We start from the raw sequence: 21,652 nt of genomic DNA on the forward strand, positions 1-21,652 counted from the left end.
TATCAGAGACATGTAGTGACTTTCAGGAAAACCAAGGGTTTTTGCGTACATGAAGACAGCCAGATTTTTCAGCCTCTAGTCTTACGGGGACTTTAGTAAATGTTTTGTAATTTTCATAGTGGAATAAATACTCTATTTTTTCCTAAAGGGCTCAGGGGAAAACCAACTTTAACCTATTGGTTTGGTGAAATAAAATTGCTATTACTGAGTAGAATTAACTCATGTATGTGTTGTTTTGTTTGCTTGTCTCAAGATAATTATATAATGCATAATTATAATGTGACAGATTTCCATTTGCCACATATATAAATTAATTTCATTATTTGGTATCTTTATCTTTTATAAAATAGGGTTCCTCCCTTCAAAGCTTTTCCAGACTAGATGGGGAGAGAAAATTAATAATGTGAACCCAAACTAAGTGCAATCTATTTAATTGTGGAAATGGTTTGTAATTCCATGAAACTGAATTTATTTCATGTTAGTTCAAAAGTTAGCATTAGAATCCTTTCATCCTGTTGGTTTTCTTTTTCATATAAAAATTCTACAAGGTGTTACATATTTTTGTAGCTTTTTGAAAAGTGCTACCTAAAATCTTTCTAGGCTTAGATCCCTTCAAAGTTTTTCTTTTTTTTCTTTCTGTTGTGCTACTGCAGGGCATTCTGACCATGAAGCAAAAAAATAGGCAACGGATCAAGAGGCAAAATTTTCCATTTAATTTGGTGTTATCTTAGAAAAAAAGAGTATAAAGTTGCTAATTTGAATAGATACTTTGTCTACATGATTTTTATTATAGGGGACAAAAGTAAAAAACCCTAGAAAAATATGAAAAATAAAGAAAAATAAAATATATCTCAAAGTATTTTTTGAAACTCTTAAAATACATATTATTTATTCAATAGAATACATTGACCAGTAAGCTCCCCTTAGGACTTGTGCTCTGTGCCCAATAACTCAGTCGTGTCTGACTCTTTGTGGCCCCATGGTCTGTGGCATGCCAGGCTCCTCTGTCCATGGAATTTTCCAGGCAAGAATCCTGGAGTGGAGTGTCATTTCCTCCTCCAGGGCATCTTTCTGACCCAGGGATTGAACCCATGTCTCCTGTATCTTGTGCATTGGCAGGCAGATACTTTACCACTAGTGCCACCTGGGAAACTCCTCTTTTGGACTTACTGTGTATATAAAGCATGGATCCAATGAAGTACTGACATCACAGATATTCACTTAAGATTTATAAGTAAATAGGTTGGCAGGTATAGTATCAGATACTTCACTTGAGCACACATTTCCCAGAGAACTCTAATCTTTATGTGAATTTAAATGTTAACACGTTTTTTATATATAGATACTGATCGTACTTTATACTTTTAACGTTTATGGTTAATGAGCTGTTTCTTACATAAATGCATTATTTAGGCTCCTCAAGGGTTGACTGGGGCTGTAGTAGCCTAGATTATTCTTGTAAATAGAACAGGAACCCCCATAACCATCACTTTTCACTATAGAGACCTAAAGGAATAGACAGTAGATGCTACAAAGCCATGATTCTTCATTACAATAATGTAGAAATGGAATATATGTCCTGGGTCGTTTAGTACATTAAAGTTTACACTTAGAAAATAGTAGAGAAGGTATTTAGAGAAGCAGTTTATAACCCAGAGCCATTTGAAGAAGTTGCATTTTATGAAAGAAAACCTAGCATCCAGAAAGATAAGCTATGGACAACTGAAAACTGAAGATTAGGATATTACTCTGCAGGCAAGGGAGGCAAAAATGAGATATTTCACTTCGCTTGTTTATTTGAGCAAATATACAAAAATTTATCTCTGTTTATGCTGTTAAATTTAATTAATATTTCCTAGGCTGTGAGGTATCCCAGCAGGCTTGCTGACTTAAGACCCTCCAGTCATTGGTCTAATATTCCCTCTTGTTATTTTCTTTTTCAACCATCTATGCACTGGGTTTTCTACCTTCCCTGTTCTTATAAGCTCCCAAGCTCTTAATTCCCAGAAGAATATTTCTAGGTCTTACTAAATTTTACCCTTCTCACAACACATAGTCACACTGCAAAAGGTCAGCAGATTATTTCTGTGGCTGGCAGGCACATGCTATAGACCAGGTCAAGTCTCATTTCTGGACTCCTGCATAGCATCTTTATCTCATGGAAAGAGAGAAAGGGTATAAGGTACCACTCCTTGCATTAGAATCTGTTCAAGTTTCTTTTTGAAAGTTAGTGAACTTGAACACAAAATTACTGCTGGAAACAGTGGGCAAGAATGTGGTACAGTATAAACAAGGAGCATAGCCCAGGTCTCTCTGACTGGGGAGCAAGCTCAGTATCTGAGTTGTGTAACTAATAAATAATGTAAAATATGCAGAAAGATACAAGCACTACAGACAGCTACCACACTTAATTTTTAACTACCAATATATTAGAAATTTTATTCATTCTCAAAAGCAAAATAACCCTAAAATAAGTTGAATTTGTGATAAAGAGTTTAGGAGTTGAAATAATTTGGTTCATTTTGTGAAGAGTTGCTCACCTGGGTAATTGTGATGGGATGTAATATGAATTGTAATTGCCAAGCCAACCAAAAATGAAGGTAATTCTACTTGTCATTCCTTAATGCATAATACTCATCAGAATGGAATCTCAGCCCTTCAGAGAGAAGCAGATGACTTCCCTTACGTATCTGTTAAATGCCCAGAAACTTCAAAAAGTGCACAGAAGGAGCTATCAGACACCAGACTGGAAATTCTGCCAATCTGTGGGGACTGGAACCTCCACCAAAGGTGGAGTGCAATGCCTTCAAATCTCTGGACGCCTAGGGGAGCATCATGAATTATGTTAAGAAGAAGCATCTAATGGGAGCACATCATTTACTACCACAGGAGCAGTAAAAGGCAGTATTTATATATCCTGCCTTGAGCCATGTCTCTCTAAACATCTTTCAATTAAAGCTTCAAAGAAAATTCCAAAACAAATCCTGAACAAAACCCAGCATGATGTGGTTTTTTTTTTTTTTTCCAACCATGGCTTTATAACCCTTGCTTCCAATGGAGGACTCAGTATGTGTGAGGTAACAGTTTCTGAAAGTGCGGGAGGAGGAAGAGCTGGGATTATGTTTTCCCACAGCTGCCCCTCTATGAAACTCTTCTATAGGAATCTCAGTCAGGAGTTTTCCCTTAAATTGAGTCGACAGCCTACGGTCTAATAAGGAAGAAACATGTGCATCATGAAGAGATTTCAGTAAACATTTTGGAAACAAATTAGATAAGGGCAAAAGTGAAGAAAAAGTAATCCATCTAGTGATGAGTTGTTACATAATTACATAGGAATGCTTCTTATAAATGTTTGAAATATGGCTCCTCTACATTCCCTTTTAATACATTATAATACTCTGGTTCAGAAAGTAAGGGAGAGGTCATTAGTAAGCTTTTATATGGAGATAAAATTGGTAACATTAACTATAAGTTTAAATGATCTATTGGTATCTTGATACAATCCAAAATTTTGCTTATTTTGTGCCAAGATCAATGGTATTACCATCCAATTGATAGAAAAATCATACCCTCAAATAATATAACATGCACTTGAGGATGGGTAGCTGGATTTTAGAAACTGTCACTTCCCATACTCTTTCACTAATCTCTTTATTGATGCAACTAAGGGAGGCCTAGCTTAAAGAGCCAATGAAACAGAGTATTCTTTACCTTAAACTTGTGCTTAGAAAAAACCAGTCACATGCTTGTTTTTTCCTTTGGACAGGAAATTTTTAACATAAAGAAGAGTAACTCTTTATTTATTTTAATTTATCTGTATTCTAATCTCTTAAATCAAAAGGAAAATTAATATTTCTACCTCAAAGTTTGGTTGATAATTTATTGTTCCCATTTTCTCATAACCAAAATAAATGCAGCACAAAAAATAATTGGTATAATGCATAGTGTATATTATAGTTTGAAAATCAAATAATGTAAATCCATTAAATTTTAAATTTGTGATGAAATACTTGCTGTAATTATCATTTCCTAACTGATGCAGGCTTTTTTAAAACCTTCCTCTTCTAATTGAGATGATATCTCTATATGTTGAAATTGCCTTCTATTCACTTTCTCCTCGTTTAATGCCATTTTCCTCTAACTTCATGACTTAATTATCATGTAAAGGTATTAAATCCTCAAAATGTCTTCCTATTTTTAAACATAGACTCTTCTTTAATCATATATAATTTACCTAATCAGCCCAGACAGGGGATTCAGGGAGGGCTTCCTGGAAATGGTGTTTTTCTTATGAATTTGCATAAGCTCCTCATGTCATGACATTTATATATATTTATGGTCATTGGAAGGACTGATGCTGAAGCTGAAACTCCCAATACTTTGACCACCTCATGTGAAGAACTGACTCACTGGAAAAGACCCTGATGCTGGGGAAGACTGAAGGCAGGAGGAGAAGGGGACAACAGAGGATGAGATGATTGGATGGCATCACCGACTCAATGGATATGAGTTTGAGTAAACTCCAGGAGTTGGTGATGGACAGGAAGGCCTGGCGTGCTACAGTCCATGGGGTCGCAAAGAGTCGGACACAACTGAGAGACTGAACTGAACTGAACAGTCATATTTAGGGCTTCCCAGGTGGTGCTAGTAGTAAAGAATCCACCTGCCAATGCAGGAGATGCAAGAGATGTGGGTTCGATCCCAGGGTCTGAAAGATCCTCTGGAGGAGGAAATGGCAATCCGTTCCAGTATTCTTGCCTGGAGAAGCCTATGGACAGAGGCACCTGGTGGAATATAGTCTATGAGGTCACAAAGAATCGAACATGACTGACACATGCATGCATGCACACACGGTCATATTTGATATTGTCAAACTGTTCCTCAAAGTATTTGACCATTTTACACTTTCACCAGTGAGATATGAAGGGGAAGCACCACTAAAGCTTACACTGCTCTTCTTACTTTTTGACAAAGAATAACATTGACATAACATCATATACAAGATTATTTAATATATTTAAGTTAGCCATTTAATACATCATGTATATAACTTAATATTTTTCCCACCTTCAATATGTAAAATTTCTAGACCTAATGCTAAATAAGCTGCTTTTTTAAATAATGTAAAACTGATTTATTTTCATGTACAACAATGAGGATTAGGATCTGAGATGAAAAGGCAAGCATGCTTCTGTCAAATGGAGAAGATTAAGATTCATAAGTAACTGATTTTGGGACCTGCTGGGTGGGAAGACCTGCTGTGTTACCTTCAGATACTGTCTCTTTACCTGACACATTGGATGCTTCAGCAGCTTTTTTGAGTTGTCCACCCTGGGCTGCTTTTTCTAAGTTCTTTAGATAGTTAAGCTAGTATTACTGATAGCTTATGTTCCTGATCTGTTCACCTAGGAGCTTTTTCATGAAGCATTAGTTTTTGTTTTTTTCTTTTAATCTTAGAAGCCGAGGTTCTTAGGTCTTTCAGGAGCTTTCGGATATATTCAACAACTCAAGAAACTAACTCTTACTCAATTATTAGTGCCTGGTGCTGTTTACACTCAGTTAAACCAGAATGGCTAGTTTACCAAAAGGGAAGTTCCCATATTCATTTTCTCTTACCCAGTTATAACTGTGATTTCTATTAAGACGATTTCTATTAACATAGTAATGGTTATTGGTAGTTAAAAAAATGATAAGGTAGATATACAGAAAAACTCAATTCCTTAGCTTAATAAGTCATTAGAATAATTCTGTCCAAAAGTAAAGCTCAAATATATTTCTTCTTCAGTTTATTCTGAATTTTATACAGACATATATGAAAGCAACAATACTGTAATTAGGGAACAACTCATCATCACTAGGTGGATAAACAGACACACACATATATATACATATGTATAACTGTGTGTGTATATATATATATAAATATTTTTGAAATATGTTAACAAATCTCCCTTGGATAAATACATAGCTACATGCAAATTCTATAAATTATGTCCAGGCCTTACAAATATACTAAATAGAAGGGGATGACAGAGGGTGAGATGGTTGGATGGCATCACCGACTCGATGGACATGAGTTTGAGCAAGCTTCGGGAGTTGGTGATGGACAGGGAATCCTGGCACGCTGCAGTCCGTGGGGTCACAAAGAGTTGGACACAACTGAGTGACTGAACTGAACTGATAGATTTAGTGTATTCACTCTTTAATCTCCCCATTCATATGCTGGGACTTTCTGATATATTCAACAACCCAAGAAATGAATTCTTACTCAATCATTTAGTGCCTGCTGCTGGATAGCAGCCCTGTTCAGACAGGGGACACCACACCAAAACTAGACTGGATAACAAGTGAAATTAGTTGATAGCTTACCTCTGGTATATACTATTTCTATTAAATGCTTGCTATCCCTAGGAAATATTTAAGAAAAGCTTCAAAGCTCTTTTTTCTAGAGTTTTATTACAAATAATTGTCCCAGAAGTGTGCTAATCACCTTACAGAACTTTACAAAAGTCATTTGGCCCCAGTGAGCTACATGGTAGTTTACCTATCACTGCTACCAAATCAGGCCCTCACTCAACACTGGCATTTCTGAAGTTCATCCAAGGTTTTTCATACCTATTTACTACCCTCTCTGCAAGCCCAAGATTCCTCTCTTTGTCTTTATAATGATTTACTATAAGTATAAAAGCAAGATGGCAGGAGACCCCATAAAAACACACATCATGATAAAAGATTCCATACTGCAAAAAGACTGGGAACAACTACTCAGGAATAATGCCTCTAAGTTAATAATGTCTGTTCAACAAAGTTGGTTTAGTTTCCCAAGCATTTTCTCCCTAATACCTCATGCTTTAAAATATCTCAAATATTCATTCAAGTGATGGGCAAATCAGAAAATTCCTAAATAACAGTATCTTCAAAAATAACCTGATTTCCTAAAGAAATGCAAACTCATAAACACATTTTAACATTTTATTAACAGTTAGTGATGCATGGCTCTATACACAGACTTCGAAGAGAAGCAACAATAACTTCAAGAGAAGAGGGACTCCCAGCATGAAATGTGCACAGAGCATTTGACCCAGCTATTCTGACACTGGGGATGTTTTGATCCTGTGTTAGTAAGTACAAGTATTTCAGTCATTAGTATGCTGATTTTGATGAAAAAATATGCCAGAGCAAATTTTATTAAGCTAATTTAGCCAACAGATCAATTCTCTACACAATGCAATTGAGCCATTTTCACTTTTGTCCTTTTTCATTTCTATTTTTCTGAAATGATCTATTGCTATCACTTTTCTATATAAATTAAATGAAGATCTGATTCCTGGATTTGTCCTTATTAAGTTTTATCAATTATACCTTGGTCATTTGCCCTTTTGACCACTATTTCTATGAAATTCCATATTCTTTAATCTAAGTATTACCAAGCTTTAATTCTCCTGTTGATTTATAGTCTGTAGCTGATTCCACCTCATGAAGTTTTACCTACTGTCACTTAGTAATAGTTTGCCACAGTTCAGTTCAGTCACTCAGTCGTGTCTGACTCTTTGCGACCCCATAGACTGCAGCACACCAGGCTTTCCTATCCATCACCAACTCCCAGAGCTTGCTCAAACTCATGTCCATTGAGTTGGTGATGGCATCCAACCATCTCATCCTCTGTCGTTCCCTTCTCCTCCCACCTTCAATCTTTCCCAGCATCAGGGTCTTCTCATGAGGTGGCCAAAGTATTGGAGTTTCAGCTTTAGCATCAGTCCTTCCAATGAATACTCAGGACTGATTTTCTTTAGGATTGTCTGGTTGGATCTCCTTGCAGTTCAAGGGACTCTCAAGAGTCTTCTCCAACACCACACTTCAAAAGTGTCAGTTCTTCGGTGCTCAGCTTTCTTTATAGTCCAACTCTCACATCCATTCATGACTACTGGAAAAACCATAGCTTTGACTAGATGGACCCTTGTTGGCACAAAGCAATGTCTCTCCTTTCCAATATGCTGTCTAGGTTGGTCAAAATTTTTCTTCCAAGGAGCAAACGTCTTTTAATTCCATGGCTGCAGTCACCATCTGCAGTGCTTATGGAGCCCCCCAAAATAAAGCCTCTCATTGCTTCCATTGTTTCCCCATCTATTTCCCATGAAGTGATGGGACCGGATGCCATGATCTTAGTTTTCTGAATGTTGAGCTTTAAGCCCATTTTTTCACTCTCCTCTTTCACTTTCTTCAAGAGGCTCTTTAGTTCCTCTTTCCTTTCTGCCATAAGGGTGGTGTCATCTGCGTATCTGAGGTTATTGACATTTCTCCCAGCAATCTTGATTCCAGCTTGTGCTTCATCCAGCCCAGCATTTCTCATGATGTACTCACATATAAGTTAAATAAGCAGGGTGACAATATACAGCCTTGATGTACTCCTTTCCCAATTTGGAACCAGTCTGTTGTTCCATGTCTAGTTGTAACTGTTGCTTCTTGACCTGAATACAGATTTCTCAGGAGGCAGGTAAGGTGGCCTGGTATTCCCATCTCTTTCAGAATTTTCCACAGTTTATTGTGACCCAGTCAAAGGTTTTGGCAGTCAATAAAGCAGACGTTTTTCTGGAACTCTCTTGCTTTTTCGATGATCCAATGGATGTTGGCAATTTGATCTCTGGTTCCGCTGCCTTTTTTATAAAACTAACTTGAACATCTGGAAGTTCACTGTTCATGTACTGGTGAAACCTGGCTTGGATAATTTTGAGCACTACTTTGCTAGTATGTGAAATGAGTGCAATTGTGCAGTAGTTTGAGCATTCTTTGGCATTGCTTTTCTTTGGGATTGGAATGAAAACTGACCTTTTCCAGTCCTGTGGCCACTGCTGAGTTTTCCAGATTTGCTGGCATATTGAGTGCAGCACTTCCACAGCATCATCTTTTAGGATTCAAAATAGCTCAACTGGAATTCCATCACCTCCACTAGCTTTGTTCATAGTGATGCTTCCCAAGGCCCACTTGACTTTGCATTCCAGGATGTCTGGCTCTAGGTGAGTGATCACACCATCATGGTGATCTGAGTCATGAATATCTTTTTTGTATAGTATTTTGCTACACTATTTATTATTTACACATCTGATTTTCCCTGGGTCGCTAATCGTGGTTTTCACAAAGATGTCCTCATTTTTCACTGTGCTCTCCAGTTACAATTTAGCCATTTTCAATCTTATTTTGTGTTTATTATTCTTACCAGAACATTTGTTAAGAGTTTTATTTAAAAGTTAAGTCTTTGTATTTATTTCTTGGAGCAAAAAATATTAGTGGTTGGTGTAGGTAGCAGGCAGGGTGTAAGCATTCTGCTTCAGCAATAAATCTTTAGATGATGACCAAGTGAAGCTTAAATAAAGTTTGGAGAAAAGCTGATGAGTGCAGTAAAGCACAAGAAATGCAGTGTGGGAATACTGGAAGGGCACTCAATGGCTTACTTCAGATGTAGAAGAATAAGAAAGTACTGAACCATCAAATTAGACAACTGAGAAGAAGCTGAAAACAAAATACAAAATTATTTAGTGTACACGCTAGAACCTATATAATATGGTAAGTGACTGCAGGCCTACTATAAGCTATAGGAGACGCGAAACAGACTGTGGATCGATGGAATTTTGGATACTGCAAGGATTGCCTAGTAACAGGTAGTACCTGAGGGCAGTGCCCCTTCTAGTGCCTAACTGTATTAATGACGTCCAGTTAGGAAACTAGGTGTCACTGACCTGGCAAATTTCTCACTTCTCCCAGGTTACTTTGACTAATAATTCTCATGAGCCATGGGGGTTCTGGCTCTATTCACCATGCCCTTGATAATATGAGCTTCCACAGCTCTCCTTTGCAGGCTCCACCGAAATGAAAGTGAGAGAAGCCTTAAAAGAAAGGACAGAATGTTTATCATAAAATGAAGTGCTATGATTATACTGAAAGGGGAAAATCTTTTATTATACAGATCTTCAGAAATGACAGAAACTGTGCTAGTGGCTTAACCTATATTATAATCTCTTGTACTTAAGTCTCTATCTAGGCAGTTAATGAGGAGGTGTAAGCATTGTGGTACATTCTATAATAGATATAGGGACAAGTGTTTTAAGAGCACAAAGAAGAATGTAATTTATTGCACATGGCAAAGCCTTCCCAAGAAATGGCATTGATTTGGGTCTTGAAGGATGAATAACTAGGAAGGTTATTATTAGAGAAGGAAAGAGAACAGAACAGCTAAGGTGTCTTGAATCAAATTCCTGTCTGTGAGTTGCCAATAATCATGTCTATCAATAACATAATTCTTTTGATCTGTTTTTGAGGCAGAATCTTGGGTTGAGTGAGAATCTGGAGGTGCCTATAGGCAATCAACGGTCTCATGTGCTCTCCATTTCCAGGTTAGGAGGCTCAGGTCATTGATCACAGTGGTATGCAAAGATTCCAGAATCCATGGGTAATTTGCTTTCTTTAAATTTTACTGGTGTAGAGCCTCTTGATGAAAGTGAAAGAGGAGAGTGAAAACGTTGGCTTAAAGCTCAATGTTCAGAAAACTAAGATAATGGCATCTGGTACCATCACTTCATTGGAAATAGATGGGGAAACAGTGGAAACAGTGTCAGACTTTATTTTTGGGGGCTCCAAAATCACTGCAGATGGTGATTGCAGCCATGAAATTAAAAGACGCTTACTCCTTGGAAGAAAGGTTATGACCAACCTAGATAGCATATTTAAAAGCAGAGACATTACTTTGCCAACAAAGGTCCGTTTAGTCAAGGCTATGGTTTTTCCAGTGGTCATGTATGGATGTGAGAGTTGGACGGTGAAGAAAGCTGAGCGCCGAAGAATCGATGCTTTTGAATTGTGGTGTTGGAGAAGACTCTTGAGAGTTCCTTGGACTGCAAGAAGATCCAACCAGTCCATCCTAAAGGAGATCAGTCCTGGGTGTTCATTGAAAGGACTGATGTTGAAGCTGAAACTCCAATAATTTGGCCACCTCATGCGAAGAGTTGACTCACTGGAAAAGACCCTGATGATGGAAAGGTTTGGGGGCAGGAGGAGATGGGGACACGACAGAGGATGAGATGGCTGGATGGCATCACCAACTCGATGGACATGAGTTTGGGTAACCTCCGGGAGCTGGTGATAGACAGGGAGGCCTGGCATGCTGCAATTCATGGGGTCGCAAAGAGTCGGACACGACTGAGCGACTGGACTGAACTGAACTGAGCCCTCTATTTAACATCACCAAATAGATTACCTACTTCATCAAAATACACCTTTTAAAAATCTTTTTTTTTAAACTTGACCAACAGCAACAAAACTGTTAAAAAAAAAAAAAAGTGGGAAAAAAAACCTTAGCAGTATTTTACCCTGTTCATTTTTAACAGCTCCTGAAACACTTATGCTCAATGTGATTTTTGGTGACAAGGACTTCCTTGGCTGTTTGTCTTCTCAACTCCCAACTATCATGCTAGGAAATCCTCTAAAATGTATACACTTTTACTTATAATTATTGACATTTTTAACCATATAGTAGTATATTTGCAAGACACAGTTTCATTTTTTTAATGAGTCAACTGAGCTAAATTTATCCTTTTACCCATAAAATTAACATTGTTTTGCTATATACATAGTTCATTTATTTTAACAAATATATAGTGATAGCTTAGGACTCTAGAATGAATAAGACAGGATCCCTGAACTCTGGAGAATTAGAGGTGTACATTTTACTAATTAGGTGTACTTTTCCTAATTATTAAGCATGAGAAGTTAAAAGTATATACCATATCATTTCAGAAGAAAAAAGAGATTGTTTTTTTGTGGAGAATCGAGAAAGGTATCATGGAGGAAGTGCCATTTGACCTGGGCTTAAGTGTTGACAATGAACACATGGGAATGGAAAAAGGTTATTGTAGGGAAAGAGAATAATAAGTAAGGCCATATAGGCTAAAAGGTATATGTAGCCACATTGGAGAATAAACAAAGCTGTGAGTCACCTGGGGGCATGGTTATTAAGAAAATTACTGATGACAGAACTTTCTCAGTTAAAAAAAAATGCCCATAGGAAACAGCTGAAATAAATGTGAAGATTTGACTTCCTAAATTTAGACATAGTTCTTAAAAAAAATCAAGTGATTTTTTTTTCACTAACGTACATCAATCCCAAAATTTACACTGGCTCTAGATCTCATAGCAAAAAGGTAAGAAGGAAATGAGGTTTGGAACCAAACAGCATTCAAGAATATAACTCATCTATTATTCTCAGATAGCAGTGGAAATGTTATCTCCACTGTTACTGTCACATAGTTACGAATTTAAAAAATAAAAACAAAACCTGAAATGATATATTAAGCTGCTAAAGTTGAAAAAGATGACCAATTTTTTCAGGCTGACTGAGAAAACCGAAGGCCAAAATGTGTTACTCTTCAATTTGTGGCTGTGGTTCAGCAGAAAGAAATGACAGAGCATTAGTCACATTATGTAGTACAATAATGGCCCTGGGATGGAGTAATTATCAAATAATGACACCTTTGAAACTGTTTGACTAATGCTGTAAATTATTTCTGTATTATACAAAAAGCATTATCGTATGATTTTTTGATGACTTTGGATTGCAAGGGATTAGCTAGTACCACTGAAAAGCAACTCTTTTAGGAGAATTTAAAATGAAGAGCAGTCTGAAGTTTTCATGGCTATTCATTAAACTTGATACACTGGAAGAGGCAATCAAGACTTTCAGTCAGGTACGCCAGCAGAGATCTCTCAAGTCCAATTTGTAATACACATCTAAAGTCATTCACAAAGACATTTTAAAAATAGAAAAAATGTAATGGAAGAAAAGAGGTGTTTCTAAGAATTGAAATTAAAAAATAACAAAAAAGAATATTTCTGGCAGTAATCACAAGGATTATATACACAGTCTCAAAGGAAAACACCTTCGATCTGGGAGCAAACAGTTGTAGAACAAACAAAAGAACTGAGTAAATAATTTTTTATCAGTGTGTCAAAAAAAAATGTTCAGGTGTTTTGCAAAGGCTTTTGTGGCTCAGCTGGTTAAGAATCCGCCTGCAATGTGGGACACCTGGGTTCGATCCCTGGGTTGGGAAGATCCCCTGGAGAAGGGATAGGCTACCCACTCCAGTATTCCAGCCTGGAGAATTCCATGGACTGTATAGTCCATGCGGTCACAAAGAGTTGGAGAGGACTGAGCGACTTTCACTTTTCACTTTGAACTCTAAGTCCTACAGATCATTTTTTCTTTTTTAATCTAAATTAACAACATTCAGGATTTCATCTTTGTGCAAAGCTAACATCTATCTGTCAGAAATCCAGACACCCTCCCCCCCAAAAAATAAATCCTTCCAAGTTTATTTGGATTAATAACTTTACAAACCTATGAACTTCTATAGCAAACTCAAAGAAGAAACTACAAAGTTTAAGGAGGTAAGAGAAATAAAGACAAGATTCTTAAGCATTTTTTAATGCAGTGGCATCAACAGTGGCCTTGGAGAGAAATAACACTTTTCTAAAGCTTACTGATGCCTGCACTGAAGGCACTAAGAAAAACACACCATCCATACAAAGAACACAAGCCTGTGGAACTATTATCAACAGACTGCAAAAGAGAGATGGAAAGAACTCAAACCAAACACAAGATTGTTTTAAATTGTGTGGGGCTTTATTTGAAGGACTCTGATTTGGTATTTCCAAATCTTTTTATTCTAATCAAAGTGTAAAAATAAAAAACTAAAACTTACCTGATAATATTACCAGTTCTGAAATACATATATATTAATATTTAAGATGAGTAAGCAGGGATTTTAAGAATTTTTAAATGGTGGATAGCTTGTGTAGACAAAATGATTCTTTACTTACATACTCTCTAAAGGGGTTGGTTCTCTCTGGGTTGTTGCTGCCAAGATTTGTTCAGTTTCACCTGGCAACAATTTTTATGATGCCTGAAAGGACCCCTTTCTTGTGGTCCAATATACCCAAGATTTATTATGTTCAGTTCTCCCACATTTTCAGGTGGCATTTCCCATTCTTTTCAGTCAACTAGATTTCGTGGAAAAAACAAACCAACCCAGACCTTTCTTCTTTTGAAGGCTAATTCTTTTCCCTTTAAAATAATTTCCTCTGTTTCCCTAAGATATTATGCTTTGAAACAGTCTATAGAGAGACTCTTGACATTTTTAAAGATAAATTTGAATTTAAGTTTGTAAACCAAGGTAAAGTTCTGTTAGAGAAAAAATTTATATATAAAATACTTTCAAAAAAGTTACATTATGATGCAGTTGAGTAGACAGGTAAATAATATATACCATCTCAGGATATTACCTACAATGTCAGTGATTGTCTTATTAATAGTTTATATTAAACTCTCAGAACATGAAAATAATACCCACATATAACTCAGGCTTATAGAAGAAAATACCATAGACTGGGTGGTTTAAACAATAGACATGAATTTCTCACAGTTCTGGAGGCTGAAAGTCCAAGATCAAGGTACCAGCAGGTTTGGTTCTTGGTGAGGGCCCTCTTCCACGTTCATAGAAGGTTGTCTTCTTCCTGGGTCCCTGCATGGCAGAGAGAAGAGGCTCTGGTGTCTCTTCATCCTCCTTTACGAGCACTAATCCCATTACGGGGACTCATCCAAACCTAATCACCTCCCGAAGGCCTCACCTCCTCACACTCACACTGGGTGTTAGTGCTTCAACATGTGATTTCGGGGAGAACACATTTAGTCCGTAACACAATTACATGATACTCTGAAGTGCCTTAACTCCTCTATTCTCTAGCTTTACTGTATTCCAATTGTACTCAAACTCTGCCAAAGCTAAGGTGTATCTGAATGTTATGCTTTGTGCTTAAATGAGATTTCTTTTAGCTGAAAAATGTAGGTGCTCTTTTGGGGAAATAAGACATAACAGTATAAAGAACCTTCCCAAGGCATCCCATTTGAGTTTCCAATAAAGAACATAATAGAAGTTCAAAAAAATATTTCCAGAGCACCCAGTGTACAGTAGACACAGGGCCAGTACTAGAATTACAAAGATGAATGAGACAATTACCATGCTGAAGAAAATATACCAAATAATAAAATAGTAAATCTTATGAAGAATTTGAATTCACAAGCTTCAAAAAGGCAAGAAATCATTTCCCTGAATAAGCTCATCATAAAACTAATGGCTACAGGTCTCAAAACATTTTTGTAGAATATTATGTGAAATTTCAAAAGGAGATTTTTTTCCCCAGATTTGTAGAGAATTACTATGCTCCTTGGAAATAATCATTTCTTGGAAATAATGAGAAGTCAGTAAAATGCCTAAGTGAAGTCTGAATTTTAAAGTATCAAGTTCAGTTTATTTAGGGTTCTAAAAGAGCAACATAGTATCCTAATTTATACACTGATATCTATGACTAAAGGAGCAACATTAAGGATTTCTTTACATAAGATATCTTATCTTATGTTAACTTATGTACTCAGTGGTGCCCTACAGACCTGAATGAGAGGTAGGATGATTTCACCTAGCTGGGTGTTGCTTTGATAAGTCTGTTTCTCTTTTCACATGATCAATCACCAAATGTCTACTTCAAGTAAGAAATAGGACTCTAAATATCTAACTCATTACCAAGGAATATAATGTAAGCATGTGGAAGTTGACAAACCCATAAACCCAGAATGCTTAAAATCATTTTTATAAGAAATTTCCATAATGGGAACAAATAAGTGAAAAATAAAAGTACAGAAAGAAAAAGATAAGGGAGGCAGGAAGGGGATGAATAAACATTGACAGCATCCTTTACGAATACTTAACCATTATTATTCCAAAAGAACAAGAAAGAATCATCTTGATTTTACAACTTCCATTTCTTTATGAATTTCTCTATAAGAAATCTGATATACTGAAAGTCCATTACTGTGCAGAATGCCAGTCTTAACTGCAAATATGACAGTATTAACCTTCATTTGTTATTACTTTTGATGGTTCTTCCTTCACTAGTTAAGAAGCCTGTGTCTGGGAAAGTTCCACAGCCACAGTTGTGTCATGTACATTTCTGAGGAAGAAACATGGTTATCTCCAAATGTGGGGCTTCAGAAATAAGTCAGACTATAAAAATGAACATATAAACTAAAGACGGAGAAATATTAACTAAAGACGGAGTATCACAGAGCAGTCAACAAAACCCTTTACCTGAATTCTGATATTAAGACCTAATATCTTTCTCTCAAGTTTTTAAGTGAAGATAGTAAAGTAAGGAGAGGATCAGTTTTGCCCAGAGTCCCTTAGTTAGTAAATAGCAGCCAGGGCGTGTTCTCCCAACGGGCATCATTAACCATCTTCAGTAAGTCATTTCAACTTCCAAGTTAAACTAGAATATCCTCTGTTAATAATACTTTCTCTCACCCGCTACATTCCTATTACATTCTCTTGAATTTGCAGGACATTTCAATGTAAAATTGGTGAGAGCAGAATTCCCTATGTATCCCACTTTTAAAGGGAATGACAGTATTTTACTTTTAAATAAGGTTAAAATGGGTGTTGGTTTGAAATAGACATCCTAACATATGAAGCAATTAGCCTTCTAAGTTATGCTTTTGGAAAAATATTTAAGAATTAAGTACAGAATTTTCCAAAATGACTTTTGTAAACAGAATGAATAAAATTATACAGGATTTTCTTATTTTACCTATTGATACAATGTGATATCAATACATTTCTTGATACTGAAGCATCTTTATTAGTTTCTGCTGCAGTAACAACAACAAAAAAAACCAAACCACATGTTACATTAAGGCAGTGGACTGACTGCAAGCTCTGTTACAGCCTGCAGGTTGCCTGTAGGTATGCTGCACTGTTTTCTCCCTGCGTCCAGGCTGAAGAAGCAACAGTAATCATAGCAGAGAGGGTAATACAGACAGACTGAGTGAATCATGCAACTGTTCTTAATGCTTGTTCTTGAAGACAACCATTCAGATTCCACTGGCCAAAGCAAGTCACATGGTCAAGCACAGCATCAATGAGGTATAGAAATAAACTCCATCAACAGTGTGGGGAATGGAGAATGAATATTTGTGAAAAGTAATACAAACTGTCATACCTATATTCAAAGAACAGACCCTTTCAGGCCATGGTAAAATATTCTTTTAATAAACTACTAAATCTATGTGGTAATACATTATGTATATGCATAATAATAAGTGAGAGTGGGTATAGAATTTTCATGCTTTTTTCCCAAGGATTTAGTAGGCTGATTTTATTTGCTTAGTAAAATGAAATGGGGAGGTGGGATGGGGAGGGAGATGGGAGGGAGTTTCAAGAGGAAGGGGACATATGTATAATCAGCTATGTTGATGCTTGACAGAAAAAAATTCTGTAAAGCAATTATCTTTCAATTAAAATTTTTTTCAAAAAGTAAAAAATGAAATGGGTAGCTTTCTATATTTTCTTTATGTTCTATATATGGTTTTACCTATTTCTCTTAAGGAAAAAAGATTTCACCAGTACTATCTAGAACTGGATCCTTCGCTGGGGGAAGAAATTACCCAGATAACTTTGAAAAATTTTTTTATGTTATTGGTAAAATACCATTCAATTTTTAAGTAGTTTTTTATTTTCCTAGAAATCATCCACTTCATGATTTTCAAATTTGATAGTGATAAATTATATGTACATAACATGTTTTCTACATGTTATAACTCCTCCATCACTTCTAATCTTTATAGGATGTTCCACATTTACTATTTTGTGCTTTCTTTACCTTTTTCTCCCCATTTTCTAACACTTTTACTATTATTGCTTTTATCTTTACTGTAGTCTTCCTTTTGATTTCTCCTTTTTCATTTTCTAAGTTATTTAATAAAAGTCTTGCTCATAGAATAAAAAAATCTAGCTAGAATATTTTTAGAGCAGCATTACATAATTCCATTAAAATGAAAACTCAGTGAGAGCTGTATTTCTATCCTTTTGTTCACTAATAATCCTCTAGCGTCTAGCACAGTATCTTCACACAGAGGAGTTTCACAGCATTTGATAACATTCAGAGAAACCTGTTTCTGTAGTCTTCGTTTCCTTTTAGACACTATGGTTATTTCTTAATTCCAAGAGGCTTGAATTTTTGTTTAAACTTTCAATATCTTATCTAATTCTGTGGTTCTCAGATTTTGACACCCATCAGGCTAGCTTGAAGAACTTAAAAAAAAAACCCACTGATTTTTACATTTTAAAACTTGGGCTCTCCCCTCAGTTTCTGATTCATTAGGTTCAAGGTTGGGCTCTAGAATTTACATTTCTAATAAATTCCCAAGTGATGCTGAAGTCATGCTGGGATCCACATTTTGAGATTTACTGGCTATTTCATTGTATGAAAATGTTGGTTCTGCTTTGGAAAATTTATTGAATTAGTTATCATTTTAACTATGTTTTTAAAACCCTAAGGGTCATCATTTATTTTTTGTGTAACTGAAGATAGACTAACAGTTGTATAGTACAATGTATATTAAAACAAAACTTCCCTGGTGGCTCAGAGGTTAAAGCGTCTGCCTCCAATCCGGGACACCTGGGTTCGATCCCTGGATCGGGAAGATCCCCTGGAGAAGGAAATGGCAACCCACTCCAGTATTCTTGCCTGGAGAATCCCATGGACAGAGAAGCCTGGTAGGCTACAGTCCATGGGGTCGGACACGACTGAGCAACTTCACTTCATATTAAAACAATTTAAGTCTTGTTGAATTCTTAGTAGTAGAATAGCCTCCTCTGTCCATGGAATTTTCCAGGCAAGAACACTGGAGCGGGTTGCCATTTCCTTCTCCTCACCAGTCTACTCCACAGCAATAGCCTTAGTCCTTTTTCATGAAACTATGTTGTATCAATGAATTTTCTATGCAGTGTGCTCACAATGAATTCATTCCTTTATTTACTTCAAAGCAATTATTAAAATTGCTTTTAACTCTTTAAAAACTTTACTGAATTATTGCCAAAGTAGCATTTCAGTTGTCTTCACTTATCTTTTCAAGTGAAAGCATCAGTCGCTCAGTCCTGTCCTACTCTTTGAGACCCCATGGACAGAAGCTGGCCAGGCTCCTCTATTCACAGGATTCTCCAGGCAAGAATACTTGAGTGGGTTGCCATTCCCTTCCACAGGGGATCTTTCCAATTCAGGGATCCAACCTGGGTCTCCAGCATTGCAGGCAGATCCTTTACCATCTGAGCCACCAGGGAAGTCCTCATTGATCTTTAATCAATATTAAAGATCTTTAATCATTGATATTTAATCAATATTAATTTGAAAATCAAGGGTATATCAGTTATTTTTCATAAGGTCAGCTACATCAGAGAAAACATTCCAAACTTTTTTAAAGTTTAATAAATAATTTCAGCTGAACATAAAAACCTCTCCAAAAATACTTGTATTTCAATTATGTGCAAGGATAAAACTCACAGTACACAGCACACTTTTGTCACTTAAAGTAAGTGCAGTGACAGTCACGATTTGACAGAATTAACCAGAGAGAAAAAGCCTGGAAACAAGATTAAGTAAGCCACTTTCACAAATGAGATGACCGTATTTACAAATGAAAACATTGTGTACATTTGTATTGAATAAACAGCACAATATGGGTGGAATAGGGTTGGTAGAAGATTTAGAAAAATCAAAGAATCTGGCAAGATGCAAAAGGACTTTGGAAAAGCCTGGTGTCTACCAAAAAGCAAAACAAGAACGTTAGGGTATAGCAACTTTGTCGTTAATTCTAGTCATTTCATATTTACTGACTTTTAAGAGCTAATGGGACAGAAATTCCACCAAAAATCATTGAAATATTTAGTATACCTGGTATCACAGCACCCTCTATCACATTATAATTTACAGAACACATTTATGTGCAGCAGTGGCTTTAACTGTGAATATTCATTTATGTAGAATTTTCTGGATCTAGTGCTTAGTTCATTACTTTTCAACAATGGATTTCTCCGCTTTTGGTATCACTAGCATCCAACCACAAGAGCATGACTGCATGTGCTGACGAACTAACCTTGAACTTCACATTATTGCAGGTGTGACCCAAGTACCAAGGACCTAAATATTAAGCATCACCAGAAAATTTATCAGAGCTATAATTATATTAGATTGGCAAATAAATTCATTCAGCGTTTTCCTTAACATCTTAAGGGAAAACTGGAAGGAACATTTTTGACAACCAATAGAATTCTACCCCCTGACGTTCCAGTTAAAAACTTTGGGTTAAGGCCAATCTGGTTTAATAAGCTTTCCAGGGACATCTAATGAGGGCTCGAGTTTGAGAACCACCAGTAGGAGAAACGCCCAGTGGAGCAGTCTAGTCAGTGGGAGCTGGAGTCTATAGGAAACTTACTTCACTAGCTTTCACTAGTACTCCCATACTCGGTTAACACACCATTCCAATAAAGCAGTAAGAACCACCCAATACTCAGTTCAGTCGCTCAGTCGTGTCCGACTCTTTGCAACCCCACGAGCCCCAGCACGCCGGGCCTCCCTGTCCATCACCAACTCCCTGAGTCCACCCAAACCCATGTCCATCGAGTCGGTGATGCCATCCAGCCATCTCATCCTCCGTCGTCCCCTTCTCCTCCTGCCCTCAATCTTTCCCAACATTAGGGTCTTTTCCAGCTACATATATATTATCAGGCCTACAAACTTCCAGGAAAATCGAGGTTTCCAAGCATCATTCAGGGAGAATTTACGTTGATTTTGCTGACTTCGAAGAAATGACCTTTTCTCTCTGGGTAATCTCATAGATGCACGCCACACAAACAAACCTACATACACCATGGGTGTTCCTGAGACTACTTTTCTTAAATCTCTTTAGTCTGATTTTACAGCAAATTACCCACCAAATTCCCCACTTCCTCATGGGCTCCAGACATATGCTGCCTGTTTTTACAACACAGCTTTAATAAGCGAAAGGAAACAAAAGCTTTTACACCACAGAGCAGTCTAAGCCACAAGGTCTGTGCCATCCTCCCACTCAAGAGAGTAATAGTGGACTCCTATCTCTTGGGACTAAGGAATTGATAACTGAGAAAAATGGCTGAGAGGCATTCAGGAACAAGTAGCGAGGAAACAAACAAAAAAAACGTTTTCTTTTGTTTTTCTGGACTTAAAACTAGAGAAAGAACTCAGCTTCCTCTCCATCTTGGGTATTTATAGCTAACACGTACAAGTCGCTTTCGCTGCGAAGTCCTACAAAATACCTCCTGCGTGAGAACTCGGCAGGGTGAAACCTCGGATCTTTCCCTTTCCGAGGGCGAGAGACGAAAGCCCAGGCCACATTTTCTCTGGAAGTTTCCGGGGAAAAGGCGCGCGCCCCCTCTGCGGGCAGCGAGAGACTCAGCACCAGATGGCGCTGCCGCACCGAGAGCCGGATCCTGGGCGGCATGGTAGAAGGGAAGAAGCGTCACCGGATTCTTTCCTCTGCGTCTGTCGCCGGAAGTGAGCGCTGGCGCCAGCCTCTGGTCCCGGATATTAAAACTTCTGGAGGGTTCCCGCGTGAGGGCGGGGTTAGAACCGGAACCGAAAGGCGACCGTCAGGCCTCGGGGCGGAAGCCCCGGGCGGCGCTAGTGGTGGCTGATTTCTGGCGCGCGCGCCTCACCGGGAGAGCGAGGGGGCGGGGCCTCCCCG

The 21,652-nt window shown here is 37.3% G+C and overlaps 1 long non-coding RNA gene across 19 annotated transcripts in view; it reads right to left on the reverse strand.

Moving 5' to 3' along the window:
* The window catches only part of LOC145530453 (uncharacterized), a 52,841-nt gene extending 31,220 nt beyond the window's left edge, over positions 1 to 21,621 (reverse strand). For 8 of the 19 annotated variants that reach the window (XR_014071799.1, XR_014071797.1, XR_014071793.1 and 5 more), the window contains exons 1-2: positions 21,225 to 21,621; positions 14,467 to 14,567 (exon numbers count right to left, since the gene is read on the reverse strand). This is a non-coding gene — a long non-coding RNA (uncharacterized LOC145530453). Of the gene's footprint in view, positions 1 to 9,734; positions 9,882 to 14,425; positions 14,568 to 21,191 lie in introns of those variants that run through there. The other 11 variants (XR_014071789.1, XR_014071786.1, XR_014071785.1 and 8 more) reach the window with 5 other exon arrangements.
* Positions 21,622 to 21,652: the final 31 nt, after the last annotated feature.

Source organism: Giraffa tippelskirchi, chromosome 12, assembly GCF_054371585.1.
Source record: "Giraffa tippelskirchi isolate mGirTip1 chromosome 12, T2T-mGirTip1v1.2.pri, whole genome shotgun sequence".
NCBI lineage: Eukaryota > Metazoa > Chordata > Mammalia > Artiodactyla > Giraffidae > Giraffa > Giraffa tippelskirchi.